Below are 14,236 nucleotides of genomic sequence, written 5' to 3' on the forward strand. Positions count from 1 at the left end.
AAAAAAAAAAAAAAAAAAGGGACCTGTGAGTTATCTTGGACTTGGCAGATAGCTTGGCAGTCTAAGCACCTGCCCCACAAGTACAAGGTCCCGAGTTCAACGCCTGGTACCACATGTACCAAAAGAATAAAAGTAAATAAAATGTCCTTGAGTCCCGGTGTTAAAGGACATTGGCATATTATGGCAAACGCTGCTTTAAACGCTCAGTGATATTCACTCTGTCTTCCTTGGTAATTTTTATTATTATTTATTTATTTGGTACAAGGTCTTGCTATGCAGCTTGGACTCATACTGATCCTCCTGTTTCAGCCTCCCCAGTGTTTGGGATTACAGTGATGCACCACAGCACTTGGTTTTAGGGTTCTGGGGCCCACACAGCTCTCAGTACCGGGGGTTGAACCTGAGTCCTTACTAGTTAGGCACTTAGACCGCTGAGCTACCTCCCCAGCCCCTCAGTGATATGTACAACTTGAGGATGTACTCTACTTTCATTACCTCTCCATGAAACCAATTTCTATAGCTTCTGTGCTCTCACTTCCACCTGGTTTTCCTCCTGATGACAAAATCGCTGCTGGTACTCAGTCCTCTTTGCAGCCCTTCCTCAGTGTTGGCCTGCCCTCAGCGCTGTTTCTAACCACACGTCCTTCCTGGATGTCAGTTTCTCAGGTGTCTGCAGGTGCCTTGCCGTTCTGTCTCCATCCTGTTCCCCCCTCGGTGCTGCCAGCCCTCCTCCAGCCATCTGCTTGCGAGTCCCACAGATCCGTCCACAGGACCTGCTCAGCATCCAGCAGTCTTCCTCCACTGAATCTGGCTCTTCTCCAGATCTCACTGCCTTGTGACAGGCTCCGTGATAAACCTGGCTGCACAGAAACCTGGGCAATCTCCCCGTCACGCATTCAGTCGCCAGTTTTGACAATGTCCAGTCCCACCTTTGTGGCCACCCGCTCCTCCCCAGCCCAGAGATGGAGTGCCACATGCCCTACGCCCAGGACTGCCGTAGGCCATCATTTTCATCTGCTATGATCATCTGTACGCCAGACAGAACCAAGTATCCGATGTGTAAATATGACCCTTTAACTAGAGCCTGTCTTTCTGGAAAGGCAGTACCTTCCTGCAGTGGGAGCTGAGGCAGGACAATCCAGCAAACTTGAGGCCAGTGTAGGCTCCTACATGGTGAGTTCAAGGCCAGCTTGGAGTATACCATGAGACTGTCTCAAAAAAACAAGATCCTGTCTCTAGTAACTTAACATCTCCATTCAAAGCAAACCATTAGGTTTCCTAAAGTGCTTTCAAACACTGACATTTATTAAAGCCTCCATTGTTTTTATATGAAACTCTCTTTTATAATAATATTCCCTTAATTGGTGTATAGATTTGAGAGCTATTACTTTATCTCTAAAATACATTAGTAAGGTAGACACGCTAGTCATTTTAATGGACTGAATTCCGTTGCTATGAGTTTCTCAGCATCTCACCAAATAGCTTGGTTCCGACACTACATTTCTCACACAGTCATAACTGCAGCCTGATGCGTTTCTGTTTCCTCAGTGAGCAGCCGCACTCAAGACAGACATTTTCACAAAACAGTGGTTGACATTTTTGCTGTTGGCTTGGGGCATTTTCAAGTTTCCCCACGTCTACTTCCTGGTTAGATGCCAACTCTGCACCAGCAGGGCGCAAGCGTGGCATGGACTCCAGGGGTCCCCGAGGTCTGCTCAGTGGCTCTCCCAAGGTCTGCATGTGACCAAAAACATCAGATTTCTTTTAAGCAAAATGAAATTCATTGGGAAAAAAAAAAAAAAAACGATAGATGTTTTGATCACAAATGAAACAACGGTTCATCTTTCCCTCCTTGCCCTACGCCTTGCACGCCATGTCTCGTGTGGCGCCTCCCACACCACACAGCCTTTCCATCGTGTTCCACTACTCGTGCACGCAGAGGAGGTGGCCGGAAGTCCGTCAGCACAGGTTGGTGCTGCCGCCCTGCTGCGTGCTAGGGCTTCGCGTGCCTGGCATGGCTTTGCCCAGCCAGTGAATGTCACCACAGGGACAATGGCAAATAAAATACTATTATTACCATGTTGGCCTTGTGAGCCACTGAGAAGACCTTGGGGGACCCCAGGAAATCACAGCCAGGCCTTGTCCCCTGCTGGCGCAGAGGAAGAGTCAGTGTTTCACAATGAAGTAGACATGGGGAGACTTACAGGTTCCCCAAGCCAAGAGACATGTCAACGATTGTCTTGTGAAAATGTTTGCATCCGTCACCACGGCCTATACCTTTTCAGCGTGTTTCTGGTGACAGACGGTGCTAGGCATGAATACAGCTTTCTGACACTCCAGAGGAAAACTCGTCTGCCGTGGGACAGTCTGCAGAACCGGGGGAACCTGGTTCCCAGAAGGTGAATGAGGCACACGCGACAATCTCTACTAAGTTCCCATGGACGTTGAGACACAGAAAATGAGAAGTGCCCTGGCAGCGCTTCCCGGTCCACATCCCAGCCAGCCTCCAGATGTCCGGGCAGCATCACAGAAGCCCGCTTGGAAAGGCCACTAAGTCCACCCCTTTTGTCATTGCTTACCTAGGTGAAGCCAGGTTTTCCTCACCCACTCGAGCCAAAATACCATGAAGTGAAAACTGAGGCAGGCGAGTCCGATCGTCGTCCATCCACCCGGACACCAAGCAGAGCTGCCGCAATAGAAAGACAAGGTTGCCATTACCACTTCCTTTGTTCTGTGTAATGTGTTGACATGTAATCATTATTTTTCAATAAATGAGTAAATAATTTTGTTTTTGTAATATAACAGTAGATATTATCAACATCGTTTTTTTTTTTTCTTTTAAAGAGAATTTTCAAAAACCAAATTTCAAAACAAGATGCTAAGAAATTAACAGTGCTTATTATATTGCATATTGCTATCTTTTAAACCTCATATTACCAAGCGGTGATTTGTTTAAAATAGAGGGTTGTTAGCTGGACGTGGTGGTGCATGCCTGTAGTCCCAGCACCCAGGAAGACGGGATGATGGCAAGTTCGAGCCCAGCCTGGACAACTTAGCAATTTTTAGCAAGATCTTATTATCTCAAAATAAAAGGAAGGAAGGAAGGAAGGAAGGAAGGAAGGAAGGAAGGAAGGAGAGAGGGAGGGAAGGAGAGAGGGAGGGAGGGAGGGCCTTTGTTTAGGAAGCTGCTCTCACTGTGAGAGTTACATGTGGACTTGTTAGCTGAAGTCAAGCTGTGCTGTGTGTCACTCCATGCAAGTGCGTGAAGGTTATCCAGCCGTGTCGGTGACCCTGGTGTGGCCATCTGTTCAGGTCACCTGCACCACTCCACCAGCACTGCTGTCCCTGAGGACCCCAGCAGCCTCCGAGTGATGGCATCCGTGGGAGGATGTCTCCCTGGACCAGCGCTGGCCTCCTCCCTGTGGACCAAACTCCGCGGCGGAGGTACACATTACAAATTATGATCGTGGGCTAATAAAGACAAATGAAACATTTCTGATGCCGCTCTTGCCTTGGGCTTGGAAGGACTGTTACTGACTGCTCTCGATTGGGATCCACCTAGAATCATAACAGTGACTCATAGTGTCAAGCACACGTGCCCAGCTTTGAAATGCTCCAGATGTAGCACGTTGCTCTCACCTGAAATGCCCTGCGACAGACCATGAGTGCGCACTCCCTGCTGTTACAGGAAGCGCCAACCTGCATCTTTAGCCCATCCTCGCCTTCCATGTAGCCTTTATAAGCCTTGTCTCTGGTATTAGACTTTCCCTGATTTGACTTCATCTCGTGGCCTTTTCCATCTTGCTTAACTCGGTCCCCTCATCTAATTTTTTTTTTTTTTGGTGGAACGGGGGTTGAACTCAGGTCCTTGAGCTTGCCAGGGAAGGGCTTATTCCACTGAGCCATCTTCCCGGTCCCCTCATCTGAATTTTTGTGGGCATCTCCCAGAAGTGACCTTGAACCCTTTTGTCACATGTGAAAGTTTATAGGATGCCACTGCCAGGCTGCAGTAAGTTTGTGCTCTGGGACCTGAAGCCATCTCCTCTATAAGCAGCAGTGTTTGTCCTTGTTCCTTTAATTCATCAATAAGACAGGGCCATGGAACCCAGAGTAGCCACCGCTGATGAAGCCCTGGTTCCGCACCCAGCCCAAACCAAGGTCTGCAGAGGCAGCAGGGCCCAGGCTGGGGAGCCGGAAGTAGAGCAGCTGCCAGGCCGGTGGACAGGGGAAGGTGGCCTCATGACACTGCTAGGACAACGCCTGCTTCTGTAATGAAAGCACCCTCTGTTTAGGGATTATGTGAATATTCATGACCCTTGAGATTAGCAGGTGAGGCTCAGCCCTCCTGCTCATCTTTTGGGCAAACAGTCCGGAGATCCAGTGTTGCCAGAGGAGAAAGAACAGTGGGTGTGGGGAGCTTTTCCTGCGACCCTTAGGCCCCCAGCCCCCTTTCATTTTCTGAGGAGGGCAGGGTGGGGGGCACTTGTCCCGAGGTAAAGCAAGTTTCTAAAGAGCAGGCAGCGAGGCTGAGGCAGAAGTCCCGTGACATGACTTGGGACACAAAGTGGTATCTTAGCATCGAAGACCCCCTTTGACAAGGAGAAGAAAAGCCCCTTTCTTCCCAGCCGGATTAGGAGAGGAGGGAATTCTCCGGAACGTGTGTGCATTGTTTCCCTGAGGGTGGCCGGGCGTCTCTGGGCTTCCTCCCAAAGTCCGCCCAAGGGAGCTTGTCCCCGTGTAATTAAAAGGGAAGGGACACAGCGGGGAGTCTTGTTCCGCTGCTGCCCACCAAAGTGGGGTCCCCAGGGGGGACTGTGTGGCCCAGGAAATTGGCTAAATTAATGGTTGGGGGGCTCCCTGAATGTGTGGGCCTGGAGGCAGAGAGAGGGCTGGTCAGGGGGGTCTCTACAGAGCTCTTCTGATGAAAGAGGGACAGAGGGGCTCTCAGAGCAGAGGGGCGTGGCTCCTCAGCCCCCCACTCCACTGGTGGCCAGGATGCCTGGGGCCACAACACCTGCAGCCAGGCCTGGCTCCCCCAGCAGAGAAGCAGGCTGTGTGCTGGTGCTCGTTTGCCCAGCTGATGCAGACTGGGCCCTGGCTTTCTCCAGCTGACGGCCAAGCAGGGAGGGGGAGGTCACAGGTCATGGCTGGGATGGGGACCCTGGAGCTTACAAAAGGGGAGCAGCCTCCTCCCTTGGCAACAGAATTTCTGGAAAGCAGGCTCTTGTGTTTGTCAGTGGTAAAGTGTCTCACTCAGAAGTTATTGCAGGAGAAGAAAGGCTGAATGGGCGGCTGACAGGCTTGCGTGGGCCGGTATAAGCCCCTCATGAAAAGGTGCTTTCTCTTATGAAAAGGAAAACATCAGTTGTGAAGAAGCACTTTCTAAGCCAGGTGGGGTGGTACACGCCTGGAATCCCAGCCTTCGGGAGGCTGAGGCAGGGGGATCACTGCAAGTGTGAGGCCACTCTGGACCTCACAAGGAGTTCAAGGCCAGCCTGAACTGCACAACAAGACCCTGTCTCAGAAACACCAATAAATGCAGCAAGAAAGAAACACTTTCTGTCATCTCCTGGAAAGCTCAGGTAGAAGAGGTGGGCTGCAAGCCTGGCGAGGCTTCCCACACACACTTTGTGGGTTGTGTTTCTGGGCCCTTGCTACCGCCTTTTCCTCTGCCACCTCGGGGCCAAGGTGACTGTGGGCGCTGATGGTGGTAGTGGGTGCCACACCACGCGGCTGAGGCTGGGTTTCCCTGGGCCCACACGATCTCACCCAAGGCCACCCTGGGGAGCAGATGGGCTTGGGCACCCAGAAGCAATGAACAGTCAGTGTTGCAAAGACAAGGCGGCTCCTCTGGCTCCGCAAATATTGGGCCAAGGACTGGAGTGCTGCCCCGCTATTGACAGCTACGAGATGGTGGCATTGTTGTCTTTGTTACCATGAAGTGTGGCTTGGCGGAGCCCAGCCTAACGCCCTGTGTACACAGAGGGCGCCACGCGGAGGCCCCTGTGTTTGCTGGGCCGCTCCGTGCCCGTGGCTGCCCTCATGGCCCTGCTATGGTTACAGCTGGGGGTCAGCCACAGGCTGCTCCCCTCTCTCTGGGGTTCTTTATTAATGAATATTGCATTCACACCCCATCTGTGTAGACTGATGACTTTTTATAAGCCTGTGTCAGGCACCATCAAGCATAGGCAGGTTTCTGATACTCCAAGATCCAACTGGGCACCCCGGGGTGCTATCTTCAGGAAACAGAGCCTGCCGCCCACTACCTGCAGCCTAGATCTGCCTCCCCCACTCTAAGGCCCAGGGTCTGAAGCCTTGCCCGGGTCTAGGAAGGCCAGCACGTGTATGAGTCCAACAGGAAGCAGTCACCCCACAGCCGGGCCCACTCGGCCCTGACTTGAGCAGGGCCGCTCTGCTCCAGCTTGGCCAGCTGGGGGTTGGCTCTGCTAAAGGGCAGCAGTGGCCTCGGTGTCCTGTGCCCTTCTTTGTGCCAGCAGAGTCCCTGGCTGCCTGGCTCCATCTGTAGGGGGGCATGAGCCCATCAGGCATCCTGGTCACACTGCCTCCTCGGCCCTCCCTGGGCCCCTCGGTCTCAATGCATCCCAGACAGATCTGAGCAGGGGCCAGGGAAGCTGGGGACACTTTGGGGAGCCCATAGCCTTTTCTGTGCCCAGGGGGCCAGTGGGCTGGGAAGGGTGTTGGGAGTGAAGAGTGGGCTCCTCGTCCTCACCACAGCAGGGAACTCTGAGGCTTTAAGTGGAGAGTGGAGCTATCTAGGCCAGGCGGTGCCTGGGGCGCCCTCCTTCCCCACACCCAGTCCTCAAAGACATCTGAAGGACTTCATGGCTGACAACAAAGAACAAAATAAAGTTCAGCCCTCAGCCCACCACAAAGAAAGACACACACACACACGCATGCACGCACGCACACAGCAACAACACACATAAGCTGCTTCCCTGTGTTGGGATTTCCCATCTCCCCTGCAGTCACATCAAGCTCTCTGTTGTCGCCGGCTGCTGCTGCTGAATTTACCTCACCTCACCATCAAGGCCACTCTATCCCGTTATCCTCCGTGGGTAAAATTCGTTGCCCAGAACACCCCACCCTGGCCATGGAGCTGGTATGCAGGCAACGCCAAGGTTCTGCAGAGATCCCGCTGCTTACCCCCTGCTGCCCAGAGTCAGGGGAGGTGGCTTCTGATACTCTTCTGGCTCTGGGCAATGCCACCCTCTTGCCCAGACACATACTGGTCCACAGTTGCCAGAATGTGTAATAGTTTGTGTCTAGTTGTCTCCCCAAAGTCTCATGTAGTGATTGGGTAGCTTCTAGGGATTGTGATTAATTTATGGTCCAATGCTAGGATTATGGGCACAGTGCTGCACCCAGCCTGGGGAAGAGAGCCTGGATAGAATATACGGGAGGGAGAGAAGCTGGCTAGCTGCAGTAGCTGCTTCTCCTCCCTTTGCTCTATGCTGTTTTCTGCTGCCATGAACGGCTGCCCTCTGCCGTGTGCCACTCTGCCCTGGAGCCAGCCAAGTATGGACTGAACCATCCACTAACTGTGAGCTAAATAATCCTTGGCTTCCTTTCCTTCCTTAATTCTGGGTGTTGGGTATTTTGTCCCAGCAATAAGGAAAAAGTAACAGAGACAAATGTCAAGGGACAGAGGCAGAACAGAGATAGGTGGGGACCCCAGCTCATCCCAATCCTAAACCCTAGACCCGTGTGGGGACACAGAAGCCCTATAGTCCCTCCACCCTGGGGGCTTTGTAAGCCCTGTCCCTGGACTTTGCATCACTTCTCTCTAAGCCGTGCAAGTGGGACTGAGGGTGCAAGGGTGTGGTGTCCAGCGAAGGAGGAGCCCTCAGCAGAAGCTGGCCGGGCCCAGCCGGGAGCGCCTGCCACACAGTTCCAGCTCCCAGCACAGCCCTGCTTTGGGAAACACAGGTGAAGGAAAACATGCCCGAACTCCAGAGGCTCCAGGGCTGGGCAGAAACTGAACAGGAGGAGCACACAGAGGTGGGGTTACCAGGCAGGCGGTGCCTAGAAATAGCTCCCTCAAGAGGGTTATGAGAGGCCAGAGGAGCAACCACAATCCAAGGGGCTTGGGGTGAGGCAGAAGGGAGCTGTCCTTAGCATAACAGAGCCCTCAGTACTGTGGTCAGGAGGCAGCGAAGAAGCTCAGAGTAAAAAGACAGCAAGGGATCTGCGATGAAGAAGCACTCGCTAAATAATCACTGTTTGGTGACGGAAGCTGTGACTATAGCCAAGTGTGTGTCTCTGCAAGCGGAGGGAGGAGGGCTGGACTTGGGGTCTGAGAGCTAGGCTTCATTTGTAAACTAAAGAATCTGCGTTTTATGCCACAGAGGCTAGGAAGCCACCAAAGTGCTTTAAGCAAGAAAGTAATGTGATGGGCACTGCCTTTTCTGAAGGTGACTTCGCTGGGAGAAAAGATTTGCAAACTTCATATCTGATAAAGGATTCTTGTCCTGATTACATAGAGAACTCTTACAAGTCAGCAATAAAAACAATTTAAAAACAGATCAGAAGAAATACCTCCCTGAAAAGAAGGATAGATGGCAAATAAAGGTAGGGGATGATTTCCAATATTGTATACCACTGGAAATTATGAATGTAAATGCAACAAGGAGATGCTATGCGCGTGTGGGTGTGGCCCCAAAATAAACACCCACAATGCCCAATTCCAGCAAGGATGGGGAGGAGCAGCAACCTCATTTACTACTTTCAGGGATGCACAGTGGCATGGCCATTTTGAGCGGAGTTCAGTGGTGTCTACAGAACTAAGCACACACATGACACCTGGCCTGGCGGCAAGAGACATGATTCTGGTGTCTTCCCAAAGAAACTGACAATGTGTGCTCATACCAGCGCATGCGAATTGGTCACAGCTTTCCTCACGCGTGCTTAGTCTTGGAAATAACCAGCTGCCCTTGGGTAAGGGCGGGAGTGAACCCCAGCACACTCACGCATGCACACAGGGCTGTCACCCCATGAAAAGAATGGAGGATGCTAAGAGTATGTTCCAAAGCAACAGAGACCAATCAGAAAAGGCCCTAGGCTGTGACACCAGCTCTGAGCCGTCTGCACAGCTGTTGTTCTGTGGCCCGGTTGTCGTCTAACCCCCATCGCTTGGACCCTTGGAGGACGAGCCTCATGCAAATCTGAACAACTGGCTCCAAGCAATTGGAAAACTTCAGCCATTATTTCTTTAGTATTATTCCACGTGCCCCCTCTCTCCTGGGAGCCCTTGAAAACCAGTGGAAATTGTCCCACAGATCACTGAAGAGCTGTTTATTGCCCTCAACTCCAAGTTTTCATCTCAGTAAGCATCATTTTGGGCTTTCATTCATGTATCTATTGCTATGTTCTTCCACTAAAATTCTCTCTGGTCACCACTAGTGTTCTGTGAAGACCACCCAGGGTGTTTTTGTTTGTTTGTTTTTTTTAAATCTCAGACCCAGGATTATGAGAATTGGGGTGGCAGGTAGAGAACCTGCCCAGACAACTGGGGTAAGCAGAGAAGGCTTCCTGGAGGAGGTGGCCATTTCGATCAGTACCAAATGTAGGCAATGGTGAAGACGTATACAGAAAAGACAGAGGGCACCCCTGGCAGAGAGACTGCACAAAGGTGGAACCCAGAGGCCAGCAAGGGCCCGATGGGGTGGACACTAGTTGTCCAGAGTGTGGTGAAAGGCCAGAGAATGGGCTGGAATGTACCTCAAAGACACCTTGAAGGTCACAGTGAGTCTTCTGCATTTCTGAGGGAAAGGCACTGGGCAGAGATCAGAATGAAAAGTCTGCCAGAAAGCGCAAAAGCAAACAGAACCAGGACTTCAAATGGAGCAAAAGTTAGGCTATGACATCTTTGCTCAGAGTTACTCCCTCTCCTCAGGAATCGGCTGTCATGGCTAAAATAAAAGTAGTGAACTGATGCAGGTGATCTGCAGCCTTCCTGCTCTCCATGAGTGCATGTGTGTGTGCACGTACATGTGCGTGTGCATGTGTGTGTGTACATGTGCATGTGCATGTGTGTACATGTGCACGTGCATTGCGTGTATGCATGTGTGTGTGCAAGCATGTGTGTGCATGTGTGGGTGTTATGGCTTTTGTCTAGTCGTCCCCCCAAAGCCCCATGCAGTCATGGGCCAGACTTCTAGAGTTTGTGATTAACTCATGATCCACTGGGATTATGGGTATAAGTGCTTCTGGGATTATGGGTGTGAGTGCTTTACCCGGCCTGGGGCAGATAGCCTAAATGCAACATAAGGGACATAGACCTGCTCTTGAGCCATTGTTGCCACTACTCCTTCCCCTTTGCACTTGCTGTTTTGCTGTTTTCCACCACCATGAACTGGTGCCCTCAGCCATGTGCCACTCTGCCTTGGAGCCAGCTGAGTGTGGACTGAAACCTCCACTAACTGCAAGCTAAATAAACCTTTCCTTCCTTAATTTTGAGGGTCAGCTATTTTTTCCCAGCAACAAGAGAAGAATAACCAAGACAGTGTGTGTGTGACTGAAGAGATCCACTCAGTACTCCTAGTGAGTCATTGTTTTTGAGCAGAAGATGGACACACTTTGTAAGGACACGAACATCTGAGCATTTATTTATAAGTAATCAGGAGAATGGGTTTCCACAGTGATCGTGGTTGGAGAGCGTTAGAGGAGAGCGCTGTCAGTGGACACGTGCTGGTTGCTTCCATGCATGGAAGGAGGAGGAGGGAAGAGCTCAGGAATAGCTCAGAGAGTCCATGTTTGAGAGGCTGCTCTGCAACCAGACTATGTAAATGTCAGCTGATGTCTTCATCCCAGGGTGACCCAGCTGGGGACAAGATGTGCCGTACAGCCAGCTCCTCCCAGCACTCTGACGTGGCTGGGGTATGGCAGGGAAAAATTACTCCAGACTTTGATCCAAATTTGTATACTAATATGATTCTATAACCTACAGGAGTCTTCATTTCCTCATCTAAAAATGGCAAGAATAACGGCAAGATGCTCACTTTTGTGGTGAGGATTATATATGAAAGCAAGTGACTAAGGATAGGCATTTCAACACCATCCCAGCAAGTTTTTTTGGTAGAAATTGACAGATTGATTCTAAACTTCACACAGCCATGCAGAGGACCTAGACAGTTGGAATTGCTTCACCAAGGAGGAATGATAGGAACAAGATCAACGTTACCTGGTATCAGGGTTTATTAGAAGAGCTAGAGCAATCAGGAAAGTGTGATTTGTCATAAAGACAAGTCTATAGAAAAGAAATGAGAGTAAGTGGTCATGGAAGAGGCTGTATAAATTCAACAAGTCACTTCCATTTGCTTACCACATCTTCATGAGTACTTCCCGTGGGCCAGAAGCCAGGGATGTGGTGTTGCTAGGACCACTGCCTCAAGAAGGGCCCAGCCCAGCACTGGGGTCCAGGCAAGCATCAGACAGCTCAATACCTGTGCCAAGGGTGTCCTGGAGTCACAGAAGAGGCACCTCTGTGGATGACCTCCTATAGTGAGCCTTCCCAGTCCTTGTCAAAATCCAGGAAGTTTATACTTATAATCCCATGGAAAAGTTCTTGGAATTCTAGCAAGTTAAGTCCAATCTACCACTTCCAATGCAAACCGTGTGAGAACACAGTCCCCAGGGCATATTTGTCGTTGTGGGGAGCCAAGGGGCCCTAAGTCCAGCTACATAGATAGCTAACTGGAACAAAGCCCTCAACCCAGGGCCGAACCTGGGTTTTAATTAGTGGAAAAGGGAACATCTCCAAGACAAGTGACTGGACAGAGAATGGTGGGAGTGAGGCCTATGAGCTGGGCCAGGTAGGAGGCCTGAAATCACCTCTGCAATTTGCAGAGAGAAGCATATGCGGAAAGAATAACTCACATAACAAAATTCCAGGTAGCATCTGATGTTTTGGGGTCGGTGCTTTAGTGCTGATGTGCAATCTTTTATGCCCTGGGAAGTCACAGCCTCTACCTTGAGGCTCGATCCCAGCGCACAGTGTGGGGCATGGCTCTCCCTCCCGCTCAGCTCATACATGTTTTTGGAAGCTGCGGGGTGGGGCAATGCTTCTCTGTCACCTTGGTTCAAAGACTACACACCAGCACCTCGGCTAGACCCATTTGCACTGCTTACAGCAAGTAGAAGGGATAAGGGCAGGTGCTGGCCGGCTCTGTACACATCAGTACATGGAAATACGGCCAAGCTTAGCCAAGATGGGGACAATTGCGCTTCTTTCAAGGAGAGTCGTCCAGCTGATCCTCCACACCCTCCCACCAGGACGCCCACAGCCTGGCCTTGTCGCACAGTGCATGTCTGTCTCTGCCCTCCCTCACTGTGGCTGCAGCCTGGCCCATGTCCCCGCTGAGCTACTAGAGTCACCTGCACCGTGTCTCCCAGGTCTTCCTGCCATACGACTCACACTAAACTCAGCCTTCCACACTGCATTTCTTTGCCAAAAAGCTTCTGGGCTCCAGCGGTTTGCAGAGGTGAACCCAGTGGTAGAACCTGATCTTGTGCAAGCCGAGCCCACGCCCTTCCTCTCTGCACCAGTCACATTTGGCGGCAGTGCTGTTCCCAACCCCAAAGTCCTGCCCGCCTCCCCATGGAGAGGCCCCCTTTCTGTTTCTCACACCAAGAAACCCATGACTGTGTGTAAGACATGTGGCATGGCTTACATCCAGATGTCCCCAAACAGCCTCATGCACTCACAGGCCGGACTTTGGGAAGGCGGCTGGATTACAGGCACTCACAGCGGACTCACTGGCAGGAGGTGAGGTCTGACCAGCAGGGGGCGTTCAGCTCTGCCCAGCTCCTCCCTTCACTCTGCTTCCTGTCCACCGTGCGGCGAGCAGCTCTCCCCCCCTTGTCCTGGAGCCAAGACGGAAGCCTCTGGGAGCCAAAGGGAACCCTCCTCCGTTGGCTGTGGGTGTCAGCTTCTGTGTCGCAGTGACGTGAAAGTGACTACGATAAGGTTGTGGACGAACGGTCGACCCGAGTGGGAACGCCCAGCTGGCCTGAGTCAGCGTGGTTCCGGGTGCGGATGACCCCCCTGAGGATTGCCGAATGGCAGAAGAGGACAGCGAGACAGGAAGGCTGCATGCTGCTTTGAGAAGCTTGGTTCTGGTTGGTTTTTCTGATGGGAACCCAGCTGTCCTTGTCCTGGGAGCAGGAGCTCTCGGGTCCTCGCTGCTGCTGAGGATGGCTGCTGCCCTCTTTGGGGAAGCTCCGGTCTTCTTTTTTTTTTTTTTTTTTTTCTGGAACCGGGGATTGAACTTGGGGCCTTGCTCTTGTCAGGGAAGCGCTTATTCCACTGAGCCATCTCCCCGGCCCCAACAACTAAGCTAATGGGCAGCCCCTCCCCCTTCACTTTGAGTGTCACTTCCTGGCTCCAGTGCAGACCTCTTCGGCAGACCCTCACGCTGCCAGGCAAACTATCTAGCTCCCACCCCTGGCCCTTGGGCCTTCCCAGTGCAGATCCTCGATTTAGACTTGCATGAGACATTGTCCTGGTCTCTAGGACTCTGCACTGACTCGTAGGGGACATCACCGTAGGATCCAGCCCTTGGCTGGCTTCTTCAGGCCTCTAATGTGCAGATAGATCTTTTGCACTCGCCTGCATTTGACTTTGTGGGTGTGTATTATCAGATGCTCCTATAAATTTATGTGTCCTGTATCAAATCTATTCCCTTGCAAACAGTGACTACAGCATATGACAGATTTATATGTAACACAGATCAGTCTCCTCTGTCAACTGTCAAAACTGATTGCAAACTGTTTACAGCAATGGCTTAGGAGGGACAGGGCCCCACCTGGGTGGGATAACTGGAGCCCCATTTGTAGCCATCCTTTTACAAAGTGCTCTTCACTCAGGAAAGAAGGTCGGTTGGGGGGTGTTGTCATTATCCCTATTTTATAGATAAGGAAATGGGACCCCAAAGATCAGGTGAATAGCCTGCTGGGAAGGCAAATTCAAGGTCTGCTGCTCAGACCCCAAGTTCTCCCCCCAGCACACACAACTGTAAGAACACATTTATTCTTTTTTGCCAAGGAGACCCATGTGGTTAATGTGTGCTTGAACACAGAAGGTAGGGGACCTTCTGGGCCCTGTGGCTGATGCCCGATGTCCTGCAGATAGGGGATGGCCACTGGTCAGGCTCAGGCCGCCCAGAGACAGCTTTGGGGTCCTCTCCTGCAGCCAGATGAATGGGACACTTCCCTAGCA

General features: G+C 51.6%; 1 protein-coding gene across 1 annotated transcript in view; it reads left to right on the forward strand.

Annotated features, from left to right (window-relative positions):
* Opa1 (OPA1, mitochondrial dynamin like GTPase) overlaps positions 1-2,723 on the forward strand; it is a 99,063-nt gene extending 96,340 nt beyond the window's left edge. Inside the window, exon 31 of the mRNA XM_023704130.1 lies at positions 2,584-2,723. The gene's annotated coding sequence lies outside the window, so the exon portion shown is untranslated. The remainder of the gene's footprint in view (positions 1-2,583) is intronic.
* Positions 2,724-14,236: the final 11,513 nt, after the last annotated feature.

Source organism: Octodon degus, unplaced genomic scaffold, assembly GCF_000260255.1.
Source record: "Octodon degus isolate 3935 unplaced genomic scaffold, OctDeg1.0 scaffold00189, whole genome shotgun sequence".
Classification (NCBI taxonomy): domain Eukaryota; kingdom Metazoa; phylum Chordata; class Mammalia; order Rodentia; family Octodontidae; genus Octodon; species Octodon degus.